The sequence below is a fragment of the Equus asinus genome, unplaced genomic scaffold (genome assembly GCF_041296235.1).
Source record: "Equus asinus isolate D_3611 breed Donkey unplaced genomic scaffold, EquAss-T2T_v2 contig_3, whole genome shotgun sequence".
NCBI lineage: Eukaryota > Metazoa > Chordata > Mammalia > Perissodactyla > Equidae > Equus > Equus asinus.
The window spans coordinates 1,554,716-1,581,179 of NW_027224960.1; the positions used below are offsets into that span (position 1 = coordinate 1,554,716).

At 38.0% G+C, this 26,464-nt stretch overlaps 1 pseudogene; it reads right to left on the reverse strand.

Moving 5' to 3' along the window:
- The window catches only part of LOC139043591 (centromere-associated protein E-like), a 79,680-nt pseudogene that overhangs the window by 50,542 nt on the left and 2,674 nt on the right, over nt 1-26,464 (reverse strand).

Sequence of the window (26,464 nt, forward strand, 5' to 3'; positions counted from 1 at the left end):
CACATTCATGCACGGCATAAGGACGTTTCAGTCAAGGACGGACTGCATATACAACAGGCGTCCCACAAGATTAGTACCACAGAGCCCAGGTGTGTAGCAGGCTGTACCACCTAGGTTTGTGTAAGTGCACTCTGTGATGTTCACACAACAACAAAATTGCCTAAAGATGCACTTCTCAGAACACGTCCCATCATTAATCAACGTGCGACTGTATAGGTTAAAAGGACAAATTCTAAATTTGAGATTTAATCATTGTAAGCAGATTTTTAAATGCCCCTAAAAAATACTTATAATGTTAGAGACAAACTTTGCAACAGATTCCTGTGTAAATGCTACCCTTTCAAGATTAGCAAAGTTTAAGCCAGACATTATATGGGTACTAACTTAATGAGCAGTGATTAAAACAAAAACAAAAAATAAAAATATCTGTCTCAAATGTTTCAACTACAGCACATCATTCTTAAGAGATCTGGAAAAAATAGAGAACTTCATCAATGTTCACTTTCTTAAAATTACTTATTTTTATCATCGTAATCACATCTAAAATACATACATTTTATTTAACTGTGTTTATCACATTAACTGAGTTATAAATAAAGTCTCTCTTTATAGGGATACTTTTATAATTAAAAGTAGTTGAAGAAGAACTCACATTCATCAATTTCTCCTCCTAAAGTTAGAGCAGACTTATGTGTCTTTGTTGTTACATTCTCTGGTACATTAAACTCATTTACATAGTTTGAATCCTTCATTTTGTTAATTTTGCCAACACACCAAGTGACTCCTCGTTTTTTTTTAGCCTAAAGAAGAAGAAATCAAAATTACCTCACACACATCTGGCTCAAACATCATAAAACAAGGGAACTAGTTTCCATTTTTAACAACCATTGACTTGGTAGAATTCTTATTCAGCCTAGTTTAATATCTTATCAGTCTAAGGACATCCTGAGATAAGAAAACATATTCAAACTTTTCAAATTAGTGTTAACTTCATAATAAATTTGATGAAACTATTATTTAAATTTCATTTTGTATTTGAAGGCTTACTTACAAGAATTTCTGCAAATTTACTGAAAGGAATTAGTTAAGTATCAATCCTTCAAGTAATCTGGTGTTACAGAAGACAGCACAGCCACCAACATAGTGACCAAAAGCACTTCTGGGAACCCAGCCTTAACTGGGAAGGAACAGACAGGCAGCCCATTTGAACTTCCCTCAGCAAGTAAATCTTCCACAGGGCCATTCCCATGCCAATTCTTTGCCAGTTTATAAAGCTCACGATCCAACCAGCGCTCCTAATCTTGTTCCTTCCGTTCTCCCTTGGGACTCTGTTCCCTCAGGTATCTGTTCATCTGTCGTCTTCACTACCTTCTTCCACTGGGCTTTAAGAATGCTCAAGCCTCTGTTTTCTGCTTTTGATTTTTTCAAAAACAAACCCTTCACTCCTTCCTTCTCTCTAGCCAACATTTTCTTTTAGTTTCTATGTTCTCTTCTTCCTCGTCTCTCTACTTCTTCCTCATCCCTCCTGGGATACCTCTGTCTCCTGGTTCTTGTCCCACCCAGCTAGCTGTCCTCATCACTCACTTGGCTTTACTGCTTTCTCTTTCTCTGACCACCGCCTAAGTGTTTTTCCATATTTTACAGGTATATTCCTCTCTTGTCCCTTTACTAGAACAAGCATTATCTCATCTTTTTTGATCCTCTCAACAATCCTCTCTTACTACATCCACTTTATAGATGCCTGAGTGTCCAAAAAGTTTACATGAGTTGTGTACAGTCATACAGCCAATTGGTGGCTGAGCCCATGCTTGTAACTTCAGACCTTATCCACCACCCATTCCACTGCGTTGCCTGTCAAGATTATCTGTTGTCCCCAGAATATATGGCTTCTGCTTGAAATGGCCAGCCCTTTCCACAGCCTGCTCTGCAAAAGCACATTCATATATAAATCCTTGATTCCCATGACCTTCAGCTCAACTCCATTCGCTCCCAAAGCCACTGGACCCTGTCATCTGAAACTCATAAACCTAGAACTCCTTCCACCCCAGTGATTCAGTTAATCCCATTATAGCTAGTTAGCTTAAGAGGGACATCTAGTCTCTTGATCCACTGTTTTCTTTCTGCCAGCTACCTTTGGGCTCTCATCCCATCATCTTAGATTCTATAGATCACCAGTTCAATCACATTTTTGGGTCAATGGTCTCAAACTATTAGACCCATTCTGTGTTCCCCACACCTATCCTATCACAATGTACACTCAGATGAATTACACTGCCATCTGAGCTTTTATTAGCCTCCTGAACACTGTGTGGACAGCCAGAAGACTGGCTACCAACATCACCTGGGCCCTTAAGGCTGCCTGGCAAGACTCCTTGCCCCCTCGTTGGCTTTCTTTTCCATTCCCTACAAAGGCGAGACTATTTCAAACCCTTAGCAGGTCTACAAACTGTGTCTCTACCATCTCCAGCCACCACAGAAGAAAAATTAAACCTCCTATTTCACAAAGAAAATACAAGCCTAAACTTACAAAAGCATTACTTGCATTGATTCCTACCCTTTTCCTCTGTCCTTGTTATAATGAAGGAGTGTTTCTCCTTCTATCTAAGGCCAGACCCTTCTACTGTATTCAAGATCCTACGCCTTTGGGCCATCTCAGCCTACTGCAAGGTGGCTTTCATTCCCAATACATAACTCAAATTGTTTTTGCAAAGGAGCTTCTTGTTTCTAAATCCAAAAAGTTTTAGTCTATATTTGTCTTATTTAACTTCTCAGCAGAACGTGACATCACTGACATAGAATGTGACCTCTCTATGCAACATTCTCTTCTTTTAGTTTACCACGTTCACCTGGTTTCTTTCTTAACTCTAGAGCTAAACCTGGGCTCCTTTAGGCATTCCTCTGTTTTGCTTTTACCTAAAAAGTTGTTTGGGAGGATCTTATCTTTGGCCCTCTGTTCTTTTCATTCTCAACATGCTCCCAGAGCAAGCTCATCCATTCTCACGACTTTAATTTGGATTTGCAGTAGTTAATGCCCAAATTGATATCTCCATCCCAGATCTTTCACTTGATTTTCATATATTTGCATTTTCAACTGCCTGACACCTTAAACTAGAGCTGACCCAAATAAAACACTGGACAGCTCCACTGCTCTTCACTCAATGTTCCTTAACTCAACAAATACTGCTACCAGCTATCCAGCAAGCCCAGTAATGTGTGCATGTCATTCTAGATGCTTCCTTCTCCCTTTCCATGTCCCCATGTTGAAACAATCACAAAGTTCTGTCGAGTCTGTCTCCCAAATAGCTCTCCAATTTACCCATTTTTTTCCATCTCCAGAGCCACAAGCCTTGTGGAGGCCCAATCAATTGTAGGTACACAGTAGCCACATCTTTCTAAACAGCAATTCCAATCATGTTACCTACAAGGCTTTCCCATATCCTTAGCATAATGCAATGTTCGAATCCTACAATGTGGTTTAAATGCCCCTGCCACCAGAATATTTTAAGTCCAAGAAATATGTTTTCTCACGACTCCAAGCTTTTGTACATGTAGATGTCTAACCGGCATACTTTTCCCTACCCCTTTCCTTGGGCTGTTTCCTACTCATGGCTGAGCCAACAGATGGTTTTGATGCCTTCCATTTACCTGGTATGGTGGACTTAAAGGTAGCGTCTATTAATAATAATCTTAACAGCATACACTTATTGAGGATTTGCTGTATGGAGAGTATAGTGTTAAGCACATTCTATATATCACTTCACTTAATTGTCACATCAGTCCTATGAGGTGAGGATCAAGCTTTCTCACAGATAAGGAAACTGCAGCAAAAAGTATTTAAGAAAGGGCCCAAGGTCGAGAGTTAGGAATTGACAGAACTGGGATTCAAATCCAGAAAGTCCAGCTCCAGAGGCCATTCTCTTAACCATGACACTATCACTCCCCAAAACATCTGCTGGATAAATAAACCCCTACTCTGGTAAAAACAAAAGCACACAGACTGGAAGCCAGAATTTTGATTACTATGTTGATTTATAGTCTAGATAAATTTTCCTGAGATTACTATTTCTGTTTCATTAAATAGAAAATATTACCACATACTCTAGACACCTGTGGTTTCCAATCACCTAATCAATTTCATTAGAATTTCATAAGAAGTATAGTGCAAATAGATTCCTTGACTACATCCCAGACTTTCTGAATTAGGATCTCTTCATATGGGAATCAGGGTTAAGTATTTTTAATGAACGTTCTAGGTGTTGTTGAGGTATAGGCAAATACACAAAAGGTTCTTTCCTAAAATATACTGTATCAAAGGATAAGAAACACATAGCTATATAATAAGCATATAAGAATACCAATTCTATTCCCTATATATCAAGTTTAAGCTGTCATCTTTCATAAAAAAAATAAGACCCATATATGTGCTGCATACAAGAGATGCATTTCAGACTTAAAGACACTCACAAACTGAAAGAGAAGGAATGGAAAAAGATACTCCATGAAAATGGCAATGAAAAGAAAGCTGAGGTAGCAATATTCATATCAGAAAACATAGACTTTAAAATAAAAACTGTAACAACAGACAAAGGGCACTACATAATGATAAAGGGAATGATCCAACAAGAATATTTAACATTTACAAATATCTATGCACCCAACATAACAGCACCTCGACATATAAAGCAATTATTAACAGACATAAAAGGAGAAATAGCAACACAATAATAGTAGAGGACTTTAACAATCCACTTACACCAAAGGAGAGATCATCAAAACAAAAGATCAATAAGGAAACGTTGGCCTTAAATGACATATTAGACCAGATGGACTTAGTACACATGTATAGAACATTCCATCCCAAACCTGCAGAATACACATTCTTTTCAAACGGACATGGAACATTCTCCAGGACAGATCACATATTAGACCACAAAACAAGTCTCAATAAATTTAAGAAGACTGAAAAAATACCCAGCATCTTTTCTGACCACAATGGTATGAAACTAGAAATCAACTACAGGAAGAAAATCAGAAAAGCCACAAATGGATGGAGCTTAAACAAAATGCTATTGAACAACAATTGAGTCAAAGAAGAAATCAAATGAGAAATCAAGAATATCTGGAGACAAATGAAAATGAAACTACGACAGGCCAAAGTCTATGTGATACAGCAAAAGCGGTTTTAAGAGGGAAGTTTATATCAATACAGGCCTACCTCAACAAAGAAGAAAAATCCCAAATAAACAGTCTAACAGTGCACCTAAAGGAACTGGAAAAAGAAGAACAAAGCCCAAAATCAGTAGAAGGAAGGAAGTAATAAAAATCAGAGCAGAAATAAATGAAATAGAGACTAAAAAAAACCAGGAAAAAAAATCAATGAAACTCAGCGCTGATTCTTTGAAAAGATAAACAACATCGACGAACCTTTAGCTAGACTCACCAAGAAAAAAAGAGAAGGCTCAGATAAATAAAATCAGAAATCAAAGAGGAGAAATTACAACAGATACCTCAGAAATACAAAAGATTATAAAAGAATACTATGAAAAGCTATACGCTAACAAACTGGATAATCTAGAAGAAATAGATAAATTCTTAGACTAATACAACCTTCCAAAACTGAATCAAGAAGAAGTAGAGAATGTGAATAGACCGATCACCAGTAAGGAGATTGAAACAGTTATCAAAAACCTCCCAAAAGATAAAAGTCCAGGACCAGACGGCTTCCCTGGTGAATTATACCAAACATTCAAAGACTTAATCCTATCCTTCTCAAACTCTTCCAAAAAATTGAAGAAGAGAGGAAGCTTCCAAATTCATTTTACGAAGTCAACATCATCCTGATACCAAAAGCAGACAAGGACAACACAAAAGAAGAAAATTACAGGCTCATATCACTGATGAACATCGATGCAAAAATCCTCAACAAAATACTAGCAAATCAACTACAACAATACATTAAAAATTTCATACACCATGATCAAGTGGGATTTATTCCAGGGATGCAGGGATGGTTCAACATCTGCAAATCTATTAACGTGATACACCACATTAACAAAAATGAAAAATAAAAATCCCATGATCATCTCAATAGATGCAGAGACAGCGTTTGACAAGATATAGCATCCATTTATGATAAAAACTCTAAATAAATTGGGTATAGAAGGAAAGTACCTCAACATAATAAAGCTGATATATGACAAACCCACAGCTAATATCATTCTCAATGGAGAAAAACTGAAAGCTATCCCTCTAAGAACAGAAACCAGACAAGGATGCCCACTGTCACCACTCTTATTTAACATAGTATTGGAAGTCCTAGCCAGAGCAATCAGGAAAGAAAACGAAATAAACAGCGGTCAGATTGGAAAGGAAGAAGTGAAACTGTCACTAGCTGCAGATGACATGATTTTATATATAGAAGACCCTTAAGAACCCACCAAAAACTTCTCGAACTAATAAACAAATACGGCAAAGTTTCAGGATGCAAAATCAACATACAAAAATCAGTTGCGTTTCTATACACTAACAAGGAAGTGGCAGAAAGAGAAATTAAGAATATAATCCCATTTACAGTTGCAACAAAAAAGAATAAAATATCTAGGAATAAACTTAACCAAGGAGGTGAAAGGTTTGTACACTGAAAACTATAAAACATTGTTGAAAGAAATTGAAGAAGATGTAAAGAAATGGAAGGCTATTCCATGCTCTTGGATTGGAAGAATAAACATAGTTAAAATGTCCATACTTCCTAAAGTAATCTACAGATTCAGTGCAATCCCAATCAAATTTCCAACAACATTTTTCACAGAAATAGAACAAAGAATCCTACAATTTATATGGAACAACAAAAGACGCAGAATAGCCAAAGGAACCCTGAGAAAAAAGAACAAAGCTGGAGGCGTCACACTCCCTGATTTCAAAATATACTACAAAGCTATAGTAACCAAAACAGCATGGTATGGCATAAAAACAGACACACAGATCAATGGAACAGAATCCAGAGTCCAGGAGTCCAGAAATCAACCCACACATCTATGGACAGCTAATTTTTGACAGGGGAGCCAAGAGCATACAATGGAGAAAGTAGAGTCTCTTCAATAAATGGTGTTGGGAAACCTGGACAGCCACATGCCCAAGAATGAAAGTAGACCATTACCTTACACCATGCACAAAAATCAACTCAAAATGGATTTAAGACTTGAATATAAGACCTGAAACCACGAAACTTCTAGTAGAAAACATAGGCAGTACACTCTTTGACATCGGTCTTAGCAGCATATTTTCAAATACCATGCCTGACTGGGCAAGAGAAACAATATAAAAAATAAACAAATGGGACTACATCAAACTAAAAAGCTTCTGCACAGCAAAGGAAGCCATCAAGAAAAGGAAAAGACAGCCTAACAATTGGGAGAAGATGTTTGTAAACCATATATCAAAAAAGGGGTGAATATCCAAAATATACAAAGAACTCATACATCTCAACAACAAAAAAACCAAAAACCCAGTTCAAAAATGTGCAAAAGATCTGAATGGAGATTTCTCCAAAGAAGATATACGGATGGCCAACAGGCACATGAAAAGATGTTCAACATCACTATCAGAGAAATGCAAATCAAAGCTATAATGAGATATCACCTCACTCTTGTCAGAATGGCTATAATTAACAAGACTGGAAACAATAAGTGTTGGAGAGGATGTAGAGAGAAGGGAACCCTCATACACTGCTGGTGGGAGTGCAAACTGGTGCAGTCACTATGGAAAACAGTATGGAGATGGCTCAAAAAATTAAGACTAGACCTACCATATGATCCAGCTATTCCACTCTTGGGTATTTATCCAAAGAACGTCAAAACGTGAATGCGTAAAGATACATGCACTCCTATGTTCACTGTAGGCTTATTCACAATAGCCAAGACTTGGAAGCAACTTAGGTGCCCGTCAAGGGATGAATGGATGAAGAAGATGTGGTATATATACACAAGGGAATACTACTCAGCCATAAAAAAGGATGAAATCTGGCTAATTGTGACAACAAGGATGGACCTTGAGGGTATTGCTGCTGAGAGTAAAAAGTCAGAGGGAGAAAGTCAAACATTGTATGATCTCACTCACAAATAGAAGATAAAAACAACAAAAGACAATCCCATAGCAACAGAGATTGGATTGGTGGTTACCAGAGGGGAAAGGGGGAGAGAAGAGGTTGAAAGGCATGATTAGGCACATGTGTGGTGATGGTAATTAGTCTTTTGGTGGTCAGCATGATATAATCTACATAGGAATTGAAATATAACGATATACACCTGAAATTTATATACTGTTATAAACCAAAGTTACTGCAATTAAAAAAAACAATAATAAAAAAGAAGAAGAAAAGAAGCTGTTGTCTTTTAAATTTTACTTTTAATTCCTGTTGTGATGTGAGGGAAGAAGAGGTCACTAGCATTCGTGTTAAGTTTTGAATTTTCTCAATCTGCACTTTTTGAAGCAAATCTTTTTCTTCCAAAAGTTGGGCCAATTGGTCTTTTTCCATTGCCTGGGCCCGAGTCTCTAAAGAAACCTAAAGAATGTAATATTGGGTTACATTAATAAATGTAGGTAGGTTTTAAAACCTTGAAAGTATAGTTTAAAAAAATATAAATTTGTATGTGAGTTTTGAGAATTTTTCTTTTCTTTTTTTTTTGCTGAGGAAGATTCACCTTGAGCTAACATCTGTACCTATCTTTCTCTTTCTGCTTGAAAGGGATTTGCCCTGAGCTAACATCTGTGCCTATCTTCCTCCATTTTGTACATGGGACAACAGGACAGCATGGCCGCCAAGTGGTGTAGGTCTGCGGATGGCAACTGAACCCGGGCTGCCAAAGTGGAGTGCAACAAACTTAACCACTAGGCCACAGGGCTGGCCTGAGAATTTTAATTTTATTGAAATAAAATATGCCCTACCTGCAGAACACCAATATGCAGTTACCATAATCAATAATTTCTCAAACTTATAATAGGGTAAAATATACATTTCTCCTCATGTCACTATTCTATATGCCATGTATAAGATTATATCAATGCTGTTAAAGCAATTCTATTAATTGACTAAAAATATATAAATAGGCAGAGAAATCATAAAGCAGAGACTTGAATACCTATAGCAAAGGAAGAGAGATCCTTCTAAGACCGCCATTTGACATTTTAGGTCATTTTTAAAAAGATCAGTAAAATGTAAGTTTTTTACAGACTGGGGACCATGATGGTTTAAACAAACAAATGGTAATGACAAGCAATTATGCTATCTTATTAGATTGCTATCTTAGGGCTAGAAGAGGAATTCAAGATAATGTAAAATGAAACAAAGTAGTTTTAAACACTATTCATCGTCTCTCTTTTTAACCTAATTCTCTGTATTTGTGACAGTTTTTATCTCTTAAAAAAACGTATCTCTACTTGGCCCATTTGAAAATCTCAAATTTTGCCCTTTGGAAATGAAAAACAAAATCTAAAATAATTTCAAGAAACCAAATCTTGCAGTTTATAGTAAAGTTTTTACGGGTTGATTTCTCCTTAGTTAAAAACTACTTGTTTTAAATTTAGATTGTAGAACTCAGATATTGAGGATTTAAGAGTCTCTGGGCATGTAGGCAGATCTCAATTCTAAATCCATCTCTATTCTTTACTGAAATACACAGTTCATACATACCTCCTCTAATTGTTTTTTAAGATCCATTATTTCTTTTCTATATCTTTTCAGGAGAGCTTCATCACTAGACACCTCATTGACATAAGGAGTATTCTTCATATATTTAGCAGTGCTGGCAAACTGGGAAAAAATACAAGAGTGTTAAACGTTGACACCAAAAGATTAGTTTAATTAATATTTAGGTTTCTTGTAATTTTCTTTTGTAAAGAAACATCAGTAAAAGCTTCCCAGGTGGCTTACAGCTTCTGAACACACAGCATTCTACGTCCCTGTAACAATGTCCATAACTTACCTTTGCCACTAGTCTTCAGGAGGGTCAGAGAAATATCTTGAAGACAGATGCCAACAGAGAGCCTACACACCCTGGCTCACTGGAATCCATCTACTCCTCAAAGTCCAGGGCAAATGCTCCCTCTGCGCTGAAGCTTCACTTCCAGTCAAAAGCACCTCTCCTTCCTTTGAACTCTGTCCTACTTATTAGCCACTTAACTTTTAATCCAAGGAAATCACGCTGGAAGACAGGTCTTATCTTCACTATAAGACTATAAATTCTGTGAAGCCAGGAACGCTATCTCCTACCTTTGTTTCTCTGACAGAACCTTGATCCAGCGCTCAATAGCTACTTAAAGTGATGTTTCTTAGAGCATGAGTGTCAAAAGTAACTTTAACTGGGTACGTGAGGGTGCCCATTAAATAACACTGAACCCTTCATTGAGACAGCTATTCTACTGACAGTTCTCATTCTTCTTTTCTTTTGAAAACAGAAAATACAGGCCTTAGGCTCAGAGCAAAGGCAGGCAACAATTTGTTAGCAGGAACTTAAGAATTATTTTGTTATAAACACGCACACCCATTTTTTGGGTCACCTTCTGTTTGTTCCAAGTGATAACCAGTTTTTCATTTATGGGACTGATAGAAAGTTTCCTTTTATAATAAGTTAAATTTAAAAAGTGAGTTATTTAAGAAAAAATCAAGTCAATTTCAATAAAATATTGTTGGATGTGGCAAAAATTGGGGAGGCAGGATATGAATGATTGAAGTTTGGGAAGATTAAGGAATGCTATTTAGTAGACACACCAATTTTATTTTAACAGGTATGTTATGTCAATTACAAAAAATTACACCTAATTTTAGTAGCTAATTTTTCCTTCTGAAAGATGATTTCCCCCATATTGATTCGAGATAAAAATCAAACTCACCTGGAGAGTAGTCAGGGTTTCATCCAAAGACACTGGAGTAATTGTGCAGATAATGCGTGTTTTTGCATTTCCTCCCAAGGAATTCTGGAGAATTCGTGTTAATTTGCTATCTCGATAATTTATGAAACCACTTAGTGAGAGATGAGTTTGGGGAGAAAAAGAGTAAAACTTTTTATATAACAAAAGTGGTTTATTTTTAACGCAGAACCTTAAATTTGCTACAGTTTAAAAAATTCATTCTTTACTGGTTACTTGAGGCAGAGCAAAACTACTAACTAGAAAATATTTAAAATATAAAGTAAATTTAGTAGGTCACGGTCATACATATAAGAAGCAACGCATGCTCATAGAATCACAGAAGCTTTTGAACATACAGGGGTATCAGTACATTTATTTGAGTGTCACTGAAATATCATAATTTTCAACCTAATGAAAAACGTAAGCATTAATAGGTAAATGTACAATGGGACAAACTTACCCAACTTGTCCATCACTAAGTTTCTTGATCACTTGTCCCAAAATAAATAAGCTACGATTTATATTACAGCCTTCCTTGAGTCGCACACCTGCATTTATTAAATAAATAAGAAAACAAATTGGCCCCTGTACTAGATGATGAACTTATTTATCAGTAATTTATGGGAGAAATTAGAAATTGCAGGGTCAGATGCTACAGTCTGTGCTTCAAATTAGATCTGCGCCCACCTTTCCTCCCACTGCTGACAGGCGCCCTTCCCTTCCTCCCACCCATCACGTGAAGCAGAAAGGCTCTCACCCAAGAGAAACAGCTCGAAAAAGACGACTAAGAAAAGAATAAGAATGCAGGAAAGCCCATGTCTGCACCACGTCCTAAAAGAGCTCCTCGAACTCCTCAATTCAAATCTATTTTTCCAAACCTCCAATACAGGCAACTAATGACGTGCAACCAAGTTAGTTCCTAGAGGTTCACAACCAAAAGTCCTTATTTTTAAACTGTTAATATGCTCACATGTCTTAAACGGAAGTCTACTGAAAAAGGTTTCTCTCACTTTATTCTCCTTTCAACCAGTTCCTATCGCTCTAACCAAGAACTATTATTAGTTTATTCTTCTAGAGATTTTTAGAAATACAAGTTCATACGTATTAATTTTTCCCCTTTCTTCTTTACATAAATAGTAACATACTTTACACACTATTTTGCACTTTGCTTTTTTCACTTGGCAATATATCATCTATCTTATTGGTAAACATTGGTCTTTTTCACTCTTTTTTACAGCATAGAATTCCATTGTATGGATGTATCAGAATTTATTTACCTAGCACCCTGCTGAGGGACATGCAGGTGTTCAATCTGCCATGTACACAAAAAATACTGCAACAAATCCTTCTGAACAGCAGTTATTGCACAGGTGCGTTATTCAGCTATTGCTGGAATACTGCTGTTTAACAAGCCAGCTTAAAGCAACAGGCATTTATTTCTTGTTCACAGGTCTGAGGATCCACTGGTGTGGTGGGTACAGGCCACACTCAGCTGAGTGTCTCTATGTCAGGCTGCAGGAAACTAACACAGAGAGAGGCCTGACATCTTTATGGTTCTGAAACTTCCCATCTAAGTATGCGTTTTCATTTGTCTCAGTGTTTGGTTACCTCTTTCAGGTCTGTTTTAATGTTTTCCTTATTTTGGTCTTATACAATTTTTGTTGAGTTTCTTCCTAGGTATTATGCCTTTTAAGTCATTATTGCAAAGGGGGTCTTTTCGTACATTAAATATTCCAACCGGCTGTTGTGTTAGGAGGTGCTCATGTCTATAGATTAATTTTGTATCCTGCCACTTTTCTGAATTTCCTTACTGATTATGGTGTTCATGGGACTCTCAGGAGCTTTCCAACTATAAATCCTGTCAACGACAGAGTTTCATCTTTTTAACTAACGCTACAGCAGCACAAAGCAGATAATAAGCCAGATAAGGAAGCTGCTTTTTCTGTTAAAGACTTTTATCACAAAATTATCATCATTACTTTATTAGTCTCTAAAATGCATGGTGGCACTTTTACTCTGTTAAAGAACAGGAGGACTTTCAGACCAAAATATTTCATGAGTTTTCATTACCTTCAGCACCTGTTTGAGCAGCTCTTTCACTGCCTGCAAGATCAACCAAATTCTGCAGGAGATGAAAATAAACCTTTAGGAAGTGTAACTTGAAATAATAAAATCCAAAGTACTGGAAGAACATTTTTAACCCATGGTTTATCTGAACACCCCATCTGTTTCCTTGTTTCTCACCTCACTATTTAAGCCTTCCCTTGTCTGAGTCAAACTGAGCTCAACATCTTGTTCCTTCTTTATAATACCTCCTCCATAATGCTGCCAGAATAGGTTCACTTTCCTACACAAAGTTCGAAATCTTACCATGGTGAATACGATTCTTTATAATCCGGCACTTGTGTTGCTCTAGCCTCATTTCTGTCCATCAGTTACTCTTAACTCTGGCTGAACTACGGACTATGCCCTCCACACCATGAACAGCTACCCTTTGCCATTCCCTGTGTTTCGCTGATTCTGATGTTCTAGTCTGCCCCTACTCTTCCTTCACGACCAAAGGCAACTGCCACCTTCCCAGTGTAGCTTTGTCAACTTGATCCTTCCTTCCCTATACCGTGAATGAATTGACCTTTCAACGGTGTACCCAGAGGTCTTTATAGATATGACTGGTTATTATAGCACTTACTGTGTTGAGCTAGTTATTTGCGTCTCTGACCACACTGTAGCATCTTTAAAACCATGGGCCTCTCTTCCATTTCACAAATATTGTTGGAAAGAACTGACTGCCTGTCGTGCTGCAGGCAGCACGTTAGGTGCTAGGGATATGGCAGCGCAACAGGCAAATGAGGACCCTGCTCTCAGCTTATGTTCTGCACAGGGTGGGACTCGGGGAGGAGGAAGTTAGTGAGAGGAGAGAAAAAGACAAACAAATAAGAAACATAGCATGTTAAGCGTAATACAGACAATTTAAACAGAGTGTTAGAAGTGGGAAGAGGAAAGGACAGGACAGGCTCTTTGGGCAGGATGGCAGGGGAAGTCCCCCAATTCAGCTAAGATCTGGAAGGACGGAGAAGAGGGAGCCAGCCCTGCAAAGACCAAGGGAACCATACTCCAGATTAAAGAACAACCAGCACACCAGTCACAAAGCAGAAATGAGCTTGGTGTGTTCAAGAAATGGAAAGGGCAGTGTGGCAGAGTTGGTGAAGGAGAGATGGGACAAGATAGGGTACAGAAGTGGGTTTTTGGGATGCAATGGGAAGCCATTGGACGGCTTTGACAAGAGTGACATGCTTGACTGAACTTCCTCAAGGGTCACCTGGGCCCCTGGGGGGCAAACAGATTGGAGAGGGGCAAGACCGTAGCCAGGAGCCCAGTTAGGAGGCTGGGGCAGGAATGTGAATGGAGACAAGGCGGCCTGGACTAGGGAGGTTGCCATGGAGACAGTAAGTATGGAGGGATGTCTTCTTTACTCTTTTAATCTCAGAGCCCAGTCCTGGGCTCAGAACACTGTAAAGCCTCCGCAAATATTCTTAATGCATTAAAAGAAAGTCAAAGATTTAAATTATTTGTCTCTGTGGAGACCTCCAGTGATGAGCAGGTGATTACACACTTCTGCTTTGGAGTCCTGTCTCAGATACTTCTTTCTTTAAAACATTCAAAGAAGTCTCACCTTTCCTGTGTAGTATCTACCACAGATGGCCTAGATACATAATAAAGGGGTGAAGTGGTGGTGAAGGCAGCATGAACTTAGGTATAAAGATGGGAATAAGCATTAGTGTTCAAAGATACCAAGTGGCCCAACCTATCCTTAAGAGAGGAGCGCACATGGAGCAGAAGGACGTCAAGTTAGACTGGTTAAGAGTGGCCAGATCTTGTCCAAGGAAGTGACACGACACAAGCTTAGTGACATCAGAAATCTGCATAACAGACTGAAGAAGCAAAACCAGGTCATGGGGGCCAGGTCCAGGGGAATGATACAGTAATTCAAGAGATGAGGACTTGAGTATGACACCCATGGAATGCTAAAGGGTAGCATCAATAAAAAACGGGGATGACGGGACAAAAGAGAAGGCAGAAAAAGATGAGGTGAAACTGACTTGGGTTTCCAGCCTAGGTGACCAGGATAACACTGATAATACTGGAAAAAAGGAATATTCACCATGGTAGGAAGAAATAACTTGGTTTTAGACACACTAAAATTTGAGATATCAGTGAGACACACCATTATAACAATCTTTAGGAAGATATGAATTAGAACTCAGAGCTCTAGACAAAATAAATATATGGCTGTCATCAAAAGACAAATGTGAACCAAATGTCAGAGGGCAACGGGGAAGTAAGAAAGGCCACAGAACACGCCTGAGTTTTTGTTAGAAAGGTAGGGAAAAGAAGCCACAGAAGGGAACAGAGACGGAGCAGAGCTAAGAGAACCTGGATATTATTCTCCCAGAAAGGCCAGGAGACACTCAGAGACTCCCTCCAAAGAGCCAGAAAATGACTCTGGGGAAGACTTCTTTCCAAGAAGATACTTAGAGTGAGCGGGAGGCTGGAGGGCTGGACTTGATGATATCTAAGGTCGCCAGATAATAGAACATCAAAGAACACAAGAAAAGTCACCAAATGGATCACTGAATATGTCAAGAGTATTAAAGCTACATTATTAAGAGAAAAGTTAAAAATTGCAGTGAAATATCACAGGCCAGGTTTGGAAAACAAAACAGAAGTTAGGTTTTGTGGGGTTTTTTATTGTTAAACTGAAGAAAGAATAGGCTATTATAATAGACATTATACTGTGTAGTAAAATAACTGGGGTGAACTAGAATTAGATACTTGAGTGATTTTTCAAAATCTCAAAGTGAATAAACATATTATAGATTTACTCGTTTTTTCCCTGAAGTTTTCAAATAAAATAATCTTTATTTTTTAAAGATTGGCATCTGAGCTAACATCTGTTACCAATCTTCCCCCCCACTTCTTCTTTTCCCCAAAGCCCCCCAGCACACAGTTGTATATTCTAGTTGTAGTAGGTCCTTCTGGCTGTGCTATGTGGGACACCACCTCAGCGTGGCCTGATGAGCGGTGCTGGGTCCGCACCCAGGATCCAAAGTGGCGAAACCCCAGGCCTCCAAAGCAGCATGAGAACTCAACCTCTTGGCCACGGGGCCAGCTCCCAAACAGAATAATCTTAAATCGTATCCCACATCAAGCTAAAGAATTTAGGTCCTGAAGACAGAGAATAAAGTAATAATGGTAAGGAATAGGAAGGAAGCACAAAAACAGAGAGAATTGATACAGCGCAGCAAGAAGGAAATGGGAGGTTTACTTATGTGGTAAGGAGTGTTTGCATAATGCTTATGTTCACTCATTCAACAAACAGGTATTGAATATAAACTACATACGATGTGTTGGGGCTATAAAGATGAATTAGACATTACTCTTCCCTTCAAGCGATTTACAGTCTAAAACATTGTGCTCATGGACGGGGTGGGTGGAGCAAAATGGCGGGGTGAGGTGACCTGGGACTCTCTCCCCTCCAAACTACAACAAAGGACTGAAAAAAAACTGAATTTCAGCTAATAAACCTAATGCCAGGAGATCAGAGACCTAGAGTATCAAAAAGACGGAGGACAGAGACCCTGCTGCTGGCCTCAGAGGAGCTGGAACAGGGTAGGAGAGAACTTCGCTCCCTCCCCTAGAGTCTGGGATCACTGCCACAGGTGAGGGAAGGAGTGGGGGAGGGGCCACGTGACCGGGGGATTGCCCAGGACTCCTGCCGCCGGTATAGTGGAAACCCGCTGATGGGGGAAAGCTTCCGTGTGTGGGGACCCTATAAACCCAGGGCCTCAGGAGACCAGAAAACAGAACTGATCCAAATCCAGATCGGCGAGCCAGAAAAACAGCCCCTCCCCCTGGCAAACAATGCTGGGTGCTGCCATCTTGTCCGAAGGCGGAGAGCTCAAAACACGCGGCTCTCAACCCCCATATAGTGGCAACAGGCTGTAACTGCAACTCAATTCTACCACCATGTGAAAAAACCGCTCCTCTACCATCCAGCAATTTATAAAAGCTCCAGACCAGAAGGAAAACAATAAAAACACAGAATTAAGTCCTGAGAACTTAGAAATAGGTAAACTAAGTGAAAATGAGTTCAGAGCAGCTATAATCAAAAAACCCAATGAGATAGAGAGAAAGATAGAGAAACAAGCCAACGAGTTCTGGAGTTACTTCACAAAAGAGATTGAAATTATAAAGAAGAATCAAACAGAATAACTAGAGATGAAAAACACAATGGACCAGATAAAACAGAATACGGACTCCCTGAATGCCTGTGTAGACACCAGAGAGGAGCAAATTAGCATAATTGAAGATATACAGGCCGAATGGCTCCAGACAGAGGAAGAAAGAGAACTAAGAGTTAAAAAAATGAGGAAAATCTCTGAGAGATAGCGGATTCAATGAGAAGAAAGAATTTATGGATAATAGGAATTCCCAAGAACGTGGAAAAGGAAAATGGAGCAGAAAGTGTTCTTAATGAAATTATAGAAGAGAACTACCCAAATCTAGGGATTGAGGGAGAAATGTGTGTAGAGGAAGCTTTCAGATCTCCTAGATTTGTCAATGTGAAAAGACCTACTGCAAGGCATATAGTAGTACAAATGGCAAAAATGAAAGACAAAGAAAGAATACTCAGGGCAGCAAGACAGAAGTAAATAACCTACAAAGGAACTCCTATCAGACTTTCAGCAGATTTCTCTGCAGAAAATTTACAAGCTAGGAGAGAATGGAGTGACATATTCAAAACTTTAAAAGATAAAAATCTTTAGCCAAGAATACTCTATCCAGCAAGAATATCCTTCAGATGTGAGGGAGAAATTAAATCTTTTCCAGACAAACAAAAGTTAAGGGAATTTGTAACCAAAAGTCCTCCACTACAAGAAATCCTCAAGAAGGCTCTCATACCTGAAAAAAGAAAAAAGGGAGAAAGGGGACACAATCCACAGAGTAGGGAGACAGATAAATAGAACCAGAATAGGATAGCAAATATTCACCTATAGCATTAGGACAAAGGTAAGGAAACTACCAAAGCAAAGTGGATCTTATCACTCTAACTACAAACTCATAACACGAGTTGGAATAAGAAATGAAAATAACGGGGCTGGCCCTATGGCCAAGTGGTTAAGTTCGCGCGCTCTGCTGCAGGCGGCCCAGTGTTTTGTTGGTTCAAATTCTGGGCGCAGACATGACACTACTCATCAAATCACGCTGAGGCAGCGTCCCACATGCCACAACTAGAAGGACCCACAACGAAGAATATACAACTATGTACTGGGGGGCTTTGGGGAGAAAAAGGAAAAAAATAAAATCTTAAAAAAAAAAGAAATGAAAATAATAATTTAGGAGGGGAAGAGCAAAGGGACTAAATTAGTCTAGGCCAAGTAAGTAAGAGACCACCAGAGAATAGACTATATTATACACGAGATTCAAAATACAAACTTCAGGGTAGACACTAAACTAAAAAACACAACAAAGCCACAAAACATAAATAAGGAAAAAGCTAAGAAACCCAGCATAAGAAAGTGCAGTATTAAATGGGTAGGCTAAAGCACACAGGAAGACAAACACAGGAAAACCAGATAACGAGCAACAGATTGACAGCATTAAGTCCACATGAATCAATAATCACTCTCAATGTAAATGGACTGAACTCTCCAATAAAAAGACACAGAGTGGCAAAATGAATTAAAGAACAAGATCCAACAATTTGTTGCCTCCAGGAAACACACCTCAGCCTCAAGGACAAACACAGGTTCAGAGTGAAAGGGTGGAGGACAATACTTCAAGCTAATAGCAAGCAAAAAAAAACCAGGTGTTGCAATTCCTATATCAGACAAAGCAGATTTCAAAATAAGACAGGTAAAGAGAGACACAGAGGGACAATATATAATGATCAAAGGGACACTTCATGAAGAAGAAATAACACTTATAAATATCTATGCACCCAACACAGGAGCACCAAGATTCATAAAGCAACTATTAACAGACCTAAAGGAAGATGTTAAAAACAACACAATAATAGTAGGGGACCTCAACACCCCACTCACATCAATGGACAGATCATCCAGACAGAAAATCAACAAGGAAATAGTGGAGCTAAATGAAAAAACAATTGGGCTTAATAGACATATATAGATCACTTCATCCTAAAACAGCAGAATACACATTCTTCTCAAGTGCAAATGGAATATTCTCAAGGATAGACCATATGTTGCCAAACAAGGCAAGCCTCTACAAATTTAAAAAAAATTGAAATAATAACAAGCATCTTCTCCGATCATAATGCTATAAGGCTAGAAATTAATTAGAAGAAAAAAGCTGAGAAAGGCACAAAGATGTGGAGCCTAAACAATACACTACTGAACAAGCAATGGATCGTTGAAGAAATTAAAGAAGAAAAAATACCTAGAAACAAATGAAAATGATAACATGCCATACAAACTCATATGGGATACAGCAAAAGCTGTGTTAAGAGGAAAATTCACTGCAATACAGGCACATCTTAACAAACAAGAAAAATCCCAAATAAGCAATCTTAAACTACACCTAACTGAACTAGAGAAAGAAGAACAAACAAAGCCCAAAGTCAGCAGAAGGAGAGAAATAATAAAAATCAGAGCAGAAATAAATACTATTGAAACAAAAAAGGCAGTAGAAAGGATCAACGAAACAAAGAGTTGGTTCTTTGAGAAGATAAATAAAATTGACAAACCCCTAGCCAGACTTACAAATAAAAAACGGGAGAAAGCTCAAATAAACAAAAGCAGAAATGAAAGAGGAGAAATAACAACAGACTCTGCAGAAATACAACGGATTATAAGAGAATACTATGAAAAACTCTATGCTAACAGAATGGATAACCTAGAGGAAATGGATAAATTCTTAGACTCCTACAATCTCCCAAAGCTCACTCAAGAAGAAGCAGACAATTTGAACAGACCAATCACAAGGCAAGAGATTGAAACAGCAATCAAAAACATCCCAAAGAATAAAACCCCAGGACCAGATGGCTTTCCTGGGGAATTCTACCAAACTTTCAGAGAGGATTTAATACCTATCCTTTTCAAGCTATTCCAAAAAATTAGGGAGGATGGAACACTTCCTAACACATTCTATGAGGCCAATATCACGCTGATACCAAAGCCTGACAAGGACACCACGAAAAAAGAGAACTGCAGGCCAATATCACTGATGAACATAGATGCAAAAATTCTAAACAAAATTTTGGCAACCCGAATTCAGCAATTCATCAAAAGGATCATACATCATGATCAGGTGGGATTCATACCAGGGACACAGGGATGGTTCAACATCCGCAAATCAATCAACGTGATACACCACATCAACAAACTGAGGAATAAAAACCACATGATCATCTCAATAGATGCAGAGAAGGCATTTGACAAGATCCAACAGCCATTTATGATAAAAACTCTGAACAAAATGGGCATAGAAGGGAACTATCTCAACATAATAAAGGCCATATATGACAAACCCACAGCCAACATCATACTCAATGGGCAAAAACTGAGCACCATCCCCATGAAAACAGGACAAGACATGTATCATCACTTATTTAACACAGTACTGTACACACTTATTTAACACAGTACTGGAAGTCCTGGCCAGAGCAATCAGGCAAGACAAAGGAATAAAAGGAATCCAAATAGGGAGGGAAGAAGTGAAACTCTCGCTGTTTGCAGATGACATGATCTTATATATAGAAAACCCCAAAGAATCCATTGGAAAACTCTTAGAAGTAATCAACAACTACAGCAAAGTTGCAGGGTATAAAACCAATTTGCATAAATCAGTAGCATTTCCATATTCTAACAACGAACTAACAGAAAAAGAACTCAAGAACACAATACCATTCACAAAAGCAACAAAAAGAATAAAATACCTTAGGGTAAATTTAACTAAGGAAGTGAAGGACCTATATAATGAAAATTACAAGGCCTTTTTGAGAGAATTGGATGACGACATAAGGAGATGGAAAGACATTCCATGTACATGGATTGGAAGAATAAACATCGTTAGAATGTCCGTTCTACCTAAAGCAATCTACAGATTCAACACCATCCCAATCAGAATCCCAATGACATTCTTTACAGAATTAGAACAAAGAATCCTAAAATTTATATGGGGCAACAAAAGACCCCAAATTGCTCAAGCAATCCTGAGAAAAAAGAACAAAACGGGAGGCATTACAATCCCTGACTTCAAAACTTACCACAAAGCTACAGTAATCAAAACAGCATGGTACTGGTACAAAAACAGGTGCACAGATCAATGGAACAGAATTGAAAGCCCAGAAATAAAACCATACACCTATGGACAGCTTATCTTCGACAAAGGAGCAGAGTGCATACAATGGAGAAAAGAAAGTCTTTTCAACAAATGGTGCTGGGAAAACTGGAAAGCCATATGTAAAAGAATGAAAATTGACCATTCTTTTTCACCATTCACCAAAATAAACTCAAAATGGATCAAAGACCTAAAGGTGACACCTGAAACCAGAAGGCTTCTGGAAGAAAACGTAGGCAGTACGCTCTTTGACATCAGTATTAAAAGGATCTTTTCGGACACCATGTCTACTCAGAGAAGGGAAACAATAGAAAGAATAAACAAATGGGACTTCATTAGACTAAAGAGCTTCTTCAAGGCAAATGAAAACAGGATTGAAACAAAAAAACAACCCACTAACTGGGAAAAAATATTTGCAAGTCATATACCTGACAAAGGCTTAATATCCATAATATATAAAGAACTCTCACAACTCAACAACAAAAAAATCAAACAACCCGATCAAAAAATGGGCTGGAGACATGAACAGACATTTCTCCAAAGAAGATATACGGATGGCCAATAGGCACATGAAAAGATGCTCATCATCACTGATCATCAGGGAAATGCAAATCAAAGCTACACTAAGATATCACCTTACACCCATTAGAATGACAAAAATATCTAAATCTAATATTAACAAATGTTGGAGAAGTTGTGGAGAGAATGGAACCCTCATACACTGCTGGTGGGAATGCAAACTAGTGCAGCCACTATGGAAAACAGTATGGAGATTCCTCAAAAAATTAAAAATAGAACTACCATACGATCCAGCCATTCCACTACTGGATATCTATCCAAAGAGCTTGAAGTCAGCAATTCCAAAAGTCCTATGCACCCCAATGTTCACTGCAGCATTATTTACAATAGCCAAGATATGGAAGCAACCTAAGTGCCCATCAACAGATGAATGGATAAAGAAGATGTGGTATATATATATACAATGGAATACTACTCAGATGCAAAACAGAACAAAATCATCCCATTTGCAACAACATGGATGGACCTTGAGGGAATTATGTTAAGTGAAATAAGCCAGTTAGAGAAGGATAATCTCTGATTCACTCCACTCACATGAGGAATTTAAAAATGTAGACAAAGAGACCAGATTAGTGGCCACCAGGGGAAAGGTGGGGTGGGGGGTGGGCACAAAGGGTGAAGTGGTGCACCTACAACACGAATGACAAACAGTAATGTACAACTGAAATTTCACAAGATTGTAACCTATCATTAACTCAATAAAAAATAAATAAATAAATAAATAAATTCAACCCACCATTTGGGAGAAAAATTGCAATTAAGGGGGAACAAAAAGTCCCAGTATCTACGGACTGTTAAAATTAAATAAGAAAGACCACAATGGTTTCTCCTGTTGCAATAAATTCTTCAGATCTGTAGAATGCCGCAAACCCCCTCAATTCATTTTAATTTGCTTTCACTGACACGCATGTCCAACAGAACAGTAAGAAAAAAGAAAAAGAAAGAAAGAAACTACCTTGGGGGAAAAATAAAGTTTATTGGAAGAAACACTCCATTTGAAAACAAAAAGAAACTCTGGGTGAATCAGCATATGATCCAACACAACTTGGAGGATGCATGGGAAGGCCTGTGCTGTAAACCAAAGAGAGTGCCATCTACAGAATGCATACTTTGAATACATCGTCAACAGTGGCAACATTTCCATCGGTTAAATAAATGTAATTTTTTTTCATTAAAAAAATAAAAACCATAAAACATTGTGCTCATAATATAAAACGTATTTTTTTATTGTACTTAAGAACGAACTTGAATATGTGATTTATTTTTTAACCATCCCATCTAGGTTTCTGTTGATCTCACAAGTCTCAATTCTACTGGCTGAGACTAAGTTAAAAAAAAATCACCAAATTCCAAGATTACTTTAAGTTTTAAATGTAGATTGGAAAAAAAAACCCAAATCCTCTTTTGTTACTGGTTAGGAAAGGCCTCAACTCCTACAACCATTACATCTAAATTTTAGGAGATGGCAGCCATAACATAACAGGAAGAAAGACCCCCGAATTTTTCCTATATTTTAACTAGTTATCTCATGCTACCGATAAGAATAAACTACCAATTTATAGATGTTTTTCCCTATTTAGTTAACAGTTCTTATGAAACCAAACATCCAGCAGCTGAATTAAATTTTGCTTTGGCCCATAGAGTACATTAGCAGGGTTTACCAATACTCACCAAATGGGACACCTTGACAGATCCTTCACAATTAGAGGGTTCACCTTTCTCTCTACTTTCCAAAATCTAGACAGAAAAGGCAACTTGTAGAAAAATTAGTGTCTTCTTAATTGGAAAGACCAAGTAGAGAGAGAATTACCCACCATCCTAAAAATGGTATGAGAACGACTGCTCCTTTGATTCATCTTTGTGATTCCATAGTGTCTGTTCTCTGTAAAAATGAGTCATATTTCAGCGGCATATATTAAAATCCAAAGAAAAACATTAACTTTTACTGTAGCTTAAAAGTGAAAAGTGTGATTTGAAGCCTAAATACATTCAAGTGAATAGTTTTTACTATTCTACAAGTGTTTTGAGGAAATACAGCATAAAGTCTTACTTTCTCCCTTTGTGATCCACTTCAAAGCCATTTCTGGTGTATAAACAACTTCTTCTGTGAGATCAGCCACATATACATTCCTCTGAAACAAGGTTAATGATGGGAAGAGTAGAGAAATAGAAGTCACTTAAAAGTGTGCATCTCAAGAGAAGGTGCAAACTATTACAGAATTAATTTGTAGAAGTTAAAAGTAGAAAATGGAGAATATTACTCTGTATAAAAATAAGAAGTAAATCTATGATATTTACAATTTATATCCTATACCAAAGCACACCAAATTCTAACCTGATACTTCCATCTTGTTCTTTTGAGGCCCTTACACAAAAATATTACAACTGTCAACATTTCAAAATGATACACATCACTTAAAAGATGATCTCATAAACATTTAAGAAAGAAAACAAAAAACAAATCACAGAAACAGGAGACATTTTAAAAAATAATGGAAAGTAAAGGTTAATGTTCATGAACTATAATCCCAATAAGTAACTGTATTGTTTGAGCCACTGTTACTCACATTGAAGTCTTCCCGAATTATCAAAGGCTTCATTTTTTGAGTGTCACAGAGTAAGTCTGTAATGGTTTCATTGTATATCTCCATGTAGGACACACGTAAGAGAAATTCCCTATCAGGAAACTAGGGGAAAACATATGTAAAAACATCAGAGATCACCCAGTTATGAAAACCTAATACTGAATGTTGATGTGCTCATAATAAACATTAAAATATTCTTTGAGAAGTTATCTTTGTAAAACAAACAAAAAAAATCCTATGGTTCTATATTGACAAAAGTAAACACAAAAATATAAAAGCATTGGGGCTGGCCCCGTGGCTGAGTGGTTAAGTTCGCGTGCTCCGCTGCAGGCGGCCCAGTGTTTCGTTAGTTCGAATCCTGGGCGCGGACATGGCACTGCTCATCAGACCACGCTGAGGCAGCATCCCACATGCCACAACTAGAAGAACCCACAACGAAGAATACACAACTATGTACCGGGGGGCTTTGGGGAGAAAAAGGAAAAAATAAAATCTTTAAAAAAAAAAAAGAAATATAAAAGCATTGTTTCAGAAATAATGAAAAGTATGGCATCATAAAATTCGAAGAAGAGGGTGCCCAGTCCAACTCTCTAAGCTTAAAATAAAACCCTACAAACAGATGTTCAAATAAGAACATTAAAAATCATTAAAACAGTAAGGAAAAAACAAATTGAAAACCCGCCTTAACTGATTAGGTTGCCTATCCTGGTCTTCTCACCACATCTACCCTCTCCTGCTCCTGAACGATCACGGACAGCTCCTCAAAGGCAGGGTTAAGATTTCTTGTTCCTCAATGCCTGCTTTGTGACAGGAGCAGCACTGCTTCAGGATTCAAGGGAAAGAATGAAAGGACTCTAAGCTCTAAAGCAAGGCTGTGGGGAAAGCAAATGTACGCTATGCCTTTCTTCCTTCCCCGTGGATAATCGAAAGAGAACTGTAAACCTGCTTCCTTCCACCATGACAAGAGGTGACTGCTTTTACCCGTATGTACCGGAAATTTGGCTATTTACCTTCTTAATTTTTTGGAAAATGTCATGAATTGCCCTGGGTATTACTCCCAAATAATCTTTTGAACCCATCATGGTATATGTTTTTCCTGAAGCAGTCTGCCCATAGGCAAATACAGTACCTGGGGACACAAAAACACACACACACAAAGATTGAAAAAGCATCGAGAGTATGTAAAACTATCAATACTGTTGAACACACACCCAAGACTAAATAAAACGTTTCTGCAGTGGATACAAACCATTGTAGCCTTGTATGGCAGAATCTATGATTGGTACTGCGATTTCCTCATACACATTTTTAGTAGATTCATCACTGTCAAAGACACGATCTAAAAAAAAAACCACACAAGTTAAACTAAACAAATCAACTGTGTTTTCACTTTGAATTAGTAGCTGCCCAAAGAAATAAAATTGTCAGGATATGGTATGATAAAATATTTAACTCACAATATTTTCTTCAACTTATTGGTCCTCTGAAAATACACTTCTCTATAAAGTAAAATGTGCTGGTTCTCACACAAAAAAACACAAGTCAGCTATCTTATGTGCTTTCAAGAGGCAGTGAGGCATAGTGGCTGAACCTGGGGATCTGGAATCAGACTGCCTGCAAATCCTGGTTCTGTCACTTACAAGCTATGTGACCTCGGGCAACGTGGATGATGTCTCTGTGCCTCACTTCCCTAACCTGTAAAGTGAATATATATTATCTTCCTTAGAGAATTACTGTGAACATATGGTTAATACTTAGGAAATGCAAACTATTACTATTCTTTGAGAAATTTTAGTGTTTATAACATATCTAGCAAGAAGGCCTGGCTCAAACTAAACCAAGAAACACAGACAATTGGAAGAAAAGCACCGAGCCAAGCTGAAGTGTTACAGAGAACAGCTGGTTGGCTGGCTGCTGAGGGCTGGGGTTAGGTAGCACTTGCCATGATGAATCCACCAGTCCAGGATGTGGTCTCTCCTTTGTTGGTGCATCAAAAATGGACCACTCTCTCAGTGATGGGCTCACATTAG